Genomic DNA, 6,000 nt, shown 5'->3' on the forward strand with positions numbered 1-6,000 from the left:
CGTCGTCGGCGAGGACAACCTGCCGACCCAGCAGTGGAGGATCGGGCGCGTAGTGGAGGTGCACGTCGGCGCTGACGGAAAGGTTCGAGTGGCGGACGTCTAGACGGCAGACGGGGTCTTCAGGCGAGCCATCCATCGGCTGGCTCTTCTTCCAACATTGTCCTGAAGGACGTCGTCCCTTCAGTGGGGGCGGTGTTTGCAGATTTCTCTGTTATGTTAATGTAAAGCGGGGATTGGGGCGTAATAAAGCTTTCTCGCTCAGGCGAATTCGGCCGCCGCTCTCCCGCTTAGTACTTTAGGTTAGCACGTAAGGGGCCGTCCATAAAGCTCGTGACGCTCCTAGGTGGGTGGGGGGTTTCATCAGAGAGTCACGCTTTGTTGTAAGGAGATTGTAATTTGTATATGTGATGCGTCACATAGGGGGGGAGGGGGTCAAAAAAGCCAAAAATTAGCGTCACGAGGTTTATGGACGGCCCTAAGAGAAATTTATGGAATTAAAGTTAGTTGAAAATTGAACTCCTTTTCGTGCGCAACGCCGCAACTTTCGTCTCGCTTTCGTCTTTTTTCGACTTAATAAACCATCGCAAAGAATTAACCACTGCAATCGCCAAAGTTTTCGTTTATTCGGCAATATAAACTAATATTGTTTTTCAACTTGTGTCAGATATTTTGCCAATGTTTACTAATTTAAAATAGTTTAAAATTTAATTTGAATTTTCTTTTTGCTTGAATAATTGATGAGCCCTTAATTAAAATATTTAGTTTTAAGTAATACCATGTGTACAGCTTCTAACGATTAATTAACGATTATTCATTTACATATATAAAGAGACTAGCAAACACCGGTGAACTCCGTTTAGCCACCAGATGGCAACGTACCCTTTTAGCATTCACTGTACTACGACCTATGTTCCAACACCGTCGTCTTCCAAACTTGATATTGGCTGATTTCAGCCCTTTACTTTTAATTTAGAAAAAAGCAAATCAAATCAGAAGAAATTAAATTGAAACGAAATGTAATGAAGCAAATAGAAAATAAGTATAATAGAAAATGAAGTACAAACGCTGAATGTGGATCGCGTCAGTTTCAAGCGGGAAGAAGGAAAATAAGTAGGAGATGTAAAATAAATGAAGTCAGTCTCGTTTTGGTTCTGATCGTCTCGCACGCACCCGCTCGAAGTCTTTTTCTCTCCGCTGTATACTTTGAAATTGATATATATAATAATAAATTTGTCATATTTACCCGTGTTAATTCGTGTCATTGTTGTTTCAATTTGGCAGTGTTTAATTACTCTAATCACAAAAACTATTGTGATTTATCACATGACTTGTGACGAAGTCACAAATTCGCGACCTACCCCACCCTAGAACAGGTTGCCACCCTCGACATATATCGCTCTGTACGCCCAATAGCCCTGCCACCCCGCCCAAACATAGAAAGTAAACACCGCAACGGGACCCGTGGAAAATCACCAGGAACACCGGCAGCGACGCAGTGAACAATTATAACGCGTTCTAATAATACAAACATACAAACACAAACTTACAATAACCCGGGATTTACCACAATAAAGACACATACCTACACACAACCCAACCTACACATCTGTTATTTTATGGGGTAAGCCACACACTCACACCCACGCACCCACACACAGGACATGGGTGCTTCAAATCCTATCTCCATAGGTTTGGGCACGAGACAGACCCCTTTTGCACACACTGTGCGGGGGCAATTGAAGACGCAGAACATGTATTCTTTGTCTGTCCGAGATTCGAAGCTTTAAGGCATGAGCTCAGCTTAGCGATTGGGAAGCCGTTCACGGTCTCTGACCTGATAGGTACGCTACTGGGCTCACAAAACAATTGGGATGCCGTCAGCAAAATGACAGTCTTTGTCATGAAATCCATGCGTCGCGCTGAACGTCAGCACAATCGACTTCAAACCTAGTTTAATTACTAGTTGCGGCTTTCAGGCCATCTCCCCCCTCATGAAGTAATACCCAAGGTTAACCCCCTGAGGTTGTGCCGTGAGAGGAAAACGGAGAGTAGGTTCAGGGTTTTAGTGGGTGAAAGACCCACACTTCGGCTCTTCAAGTTTTCTCCCATATACAAAAAAAAAAAAAAAAAAAAAAAAAACACACACACACCCACACACACACACACACTCTCACACACTTCTGTACTCTCAGAGAGATTTCCCAGTGGAAAGTGACCGGTCGTGTTTTTCATCCCGCTCCGGCTTGTTGGCCTATTATCGGCTTCCTCTCGGTTTTCCTTCTGCCCACGCGTGCCTGAAAAAGAGGTTGGACCCTTTACTTGCTGCTCCTGAGTCTGGATTGTGCTTACCGGCTCGTTAAGCTGCTCCAGCGGGTCGTTGATCCAGCGTCCCTCACTGCCCTCTTCTTGACCGGAGGGGGGTCGCAGAGCAAGCTGCGGTTGGACCTGCAGAACTTGCAGTTGTTTTCCAGCAGTAAGTTTTTTCTGCTTTTCACGCCTAAGGCAGTGTGGAAAAGCGCAAGCTTGCCCCAGAAACAGCTGCTGGCGGAGTTGCCAGACTCACGGACTGGGACCTTCCCCAACGCCAGCTGGATCCCGGAGTCCTACCAGCCATACGTAGAGCGCTTTTAGGCCCTTTTCTTATACACGGAAATACTGCTTAGAAGCGCACATCTTGGCTGATCCCACTGAGCCCCGACAGCTTGCTGTCGTGGGAGACGGCGAGGGGCGGACCCTCACCCCAAGGATGGAGCGCGAGATAGTCTCCTTCCAGCGGTCTTCCTGGAACCCACCGGATGTGCCATCCAGCAGTGCTGGCCAACCTGGCCACCAGGCCATCCCGAGGCAATCGGCCCTACCAAGAACTCCCCCAAGAACTTGGTAGCACATGGTCAGAAACCGGCATCCCCGGTTCCTGATGAGGAAGCGTCGTCGCCGGAGAGCGCCGTTAGAGCAATTGGTGAAGCCCTTGAAAGGCTCTCGGTCCTGTTTAGTGGCCAGCGCCACATCAATCAGCTTATGAGAGACGAGCTCACCACGTCGATCAAGCTTCAGAAGACGGCCGCTCTAGCCCTAGCCAAATCAGCAGTCGCTGCCGGCGTCTCAACACCCAGTCGTGAGACCCAAGGGGTCGTGACCGCCGTTTGCAAACATACGCAAACCGATTTCCTGTCTATGGAGCCCCATGCAGAGGTCAAAAGCACACCTAAGCGCCTGAGAGACCCACAGACTCTCGAACGCTCTACACCCCCCAAAAAGAGCCGTACCAAGTCGGACGGTAACCGGAAGGTGGTTAACGCTAGCCAGAAGGTGGTGAACCCGGAGCTAAGGGTGGTGAGGGCGTCAAGCCCCAGAGCCGTGGTGTTACCAGCGAAGACCACATCACAGACCTCGGATGCTGACCCAGTCGTCACTGCCAAACCTGAAGCCTGGACTAAGGTGTCTAAGAAGCCAAAGCGAGCGACACGGCCTCGGCCCGATGCAGTCATGGTCTCGGGAGCAGGGCTATCCTACGCTGATATGCATCGCGCAGTTAAGGGGGAGCCCTCGCTGAACCACATAAAAGAGAGCGTCCAATCCAATTCAGGAAATCCACGAGCGGTAATCTTGTACTCCGTCTGAGCAGGTCCTCTACCAAAACAGCCACCGAAGTACAAATGGCAGTAGTGCAAGCACTAGGCACTACCGCTGTCGTCAAAACACTGACAGACCAAACTCTCATTGAGATCCTGGATCTAGATGAGCTGACCCCAAAAGAAGAGGTGGCTGAGGCTGTAAAGGCCAAACTAGAAGACCACTCCCTTGGCGAGGACACTGTCCGATCCCTACGCAAGGTCAACGGTGGGCGTCAGATCGCCGTCCTTAAGCTCCCTAGCCCAATGGCAGCCAAATTGATAGGGTCCAAGATCCGCGTCGGGTGGGTTGTTTGCCGCACTCGTTTGAAGTTAGAACCAAAGCACTGCTTCAAGTGCCTTGGGTTCGGCCACATGGCATCAGCGTGCCACAGCACAGCCGACTTTAACGGAGCTTGTTACAGATGTGGAATGGCCGGCCACTTGGCCAACACTTGTACCAACGCGCCAAACTGCCGCCTATGCGAGCATAAGGGGCTGAAGAAGGACCACGCCACGGGATGCCGTACATGCCCAGCCTACCTTGAAGCGCTCAAAAAGCTGAAATGTTGAGATTTGTCCAGATCAACCTCAACCACTGCAGAGCGGCCCAAGCCCTCCTCGAGAAAGCAATCCATGAGAACCGGATAGATGTTGCCATCCTTAGCGAACCCCACAGAGTTGAACTTGTGGGTGACTGGGTCGATGCCACATCAGGGAAAGCTGCTCTGTGGTGCTGCTGTAGAGGCAGAAACTTCGCCGACGTGAAACCCTTCACACACTTCAGTCGAGTGCTGATCAACTCTATATGGGTCTATAGCTGCTATCTCCCACCAAGCTTAAAGCTGGCTGAGTTCACCACAGCCATGGAGGATCTAGCGAATGACGCAAGGCATCGAAGCCTAGTTCTCATTGCTGGGGATTTCAACGCCTGGGCAACGGTCTGGGGCAGCCAGGAGACAAATGCAAGAGGCCGCACCGTGCTGGAGGCCTTTGCGTCTCTGGACATCACACTCCTGAACTCAGGCAGTAAGCCAACTTACTGCATAGCCGGCATGGAGTCCTTCATTGACCTCACTTTCGTTAGCTCCTCCCTATATATAATCTGCAGCGTTGGGGTGCCCCCTGAGCCAAGGAACGTGCAGCCATCACCAATTGCCTACCGAAGCGAGACCCTCAACCTTCAAGTCTTTAGAGAAACGCTGGGGTCTGAGCTGACCCGATTGGATGAGGAGGGCTTACCCGACGATGCCCAATCTCTGGCGGACGCAACCATGGACAGCGTCAAGTTAGCCTGCAATAGCAGTATGACCACGCGGCGACTGAACGGCACCCATCACCCCCCTGTGTGCTGGTGGAACGAAAGCCTTACCGAAATCCGTAGTTGTTGCATACATGCCCGTAGGCTCTGCCAGCGCGCCAGAGGCACTCCAAATTTCCCTGTACTCCAGGAAAGTTTTAGAGTAGCGAGGAAGACACTCAAAAATGCCATCAGGGACAGCAAAAGGGAGTGTTTTCTCAGGCTGTGTGACAATGCGGATAAGGACCCATGGGGCGCCGCATATAAAAATGTGGTGAAGCGGCTGAATTCTGGAGGTAGTCGTGTCCCCACTGATGCATCCTCCCTCGCCACCATAGTAAGGACGCTGTTTCCCCAAAAAGCCCTGCCTACTCTCCAGAGTCTACCACCGGACTCCGATCCTGAGCGCCGCCTTATTCCAGTCTCGCCTGAGGAAGTGGTTTTGGCAGCCAGCAAAATTAAGCCAAACAAGGCTCCTGGTCCTGACGCTATTCCCAATAGGGCAATCAAATTGGCTCTCAACTTGCACCCTGAGAAGTTCGCACATCTTTTTACAAGATGCTTCGAGGAAGGCACTTTTCCGAGACATTGGAAGACGCAGAAGCTGGTACTGATCCCTAAACCAGGAAAGCCCCCATCAGACCCCTCAGCGTACAGGCCGATCTGCCTCTTGGACACAGCAGGCAAGATCCTTGAAGGCCTAATAGCCAGCCGTCTGGAAACGGCCATTGAAAGGGGCGGCGGCCTCGCCCACACGCAATTCGGTTTCCGCAAGTCCCGGTCGACCCTAGACGCTATTGGCATGGTGGTGGACATTGCTTCCAAAGCGATAGAGGGCACGCGGTGGAAAGGGGGTGACAAGGAGTACTGCCTCATCGTTACCCTTGACATCAAGAATGCCTTCAACTCGGCTGACTGGGGCAGCATCCTGCGGGCGCTGTCAGCGTTCAACGTGCCGAACCACCTCGTAAACCTCATCAGGGATTACTTCTGTGAAAAATGGCTAGAAGTAGCAACCGACAGTGGAACCACACGGTATCCTGTTAGCGCTGGAGTCCCCCACGGCTCAGTCCTCGGCCCTCCACTGTG

Source organism: Drosophila ficusphila, unplaced genomic scaffold (assembly GCF_018152265.1).
Source record: "Drosophila ficusphila isolate 14025-0441.05 unplaced genomic scaffold, ASM1815226v1 contig_414, whole genome shotgun sequence".
In the NCBI taxonomy this organism is placed as follows: domain Eukaryota; kingdom Metazoa; phylum Arthropoda; class Insecta; order Diptera; family Drosophilidae; genus Drosophila; species Drosophila ficusphila.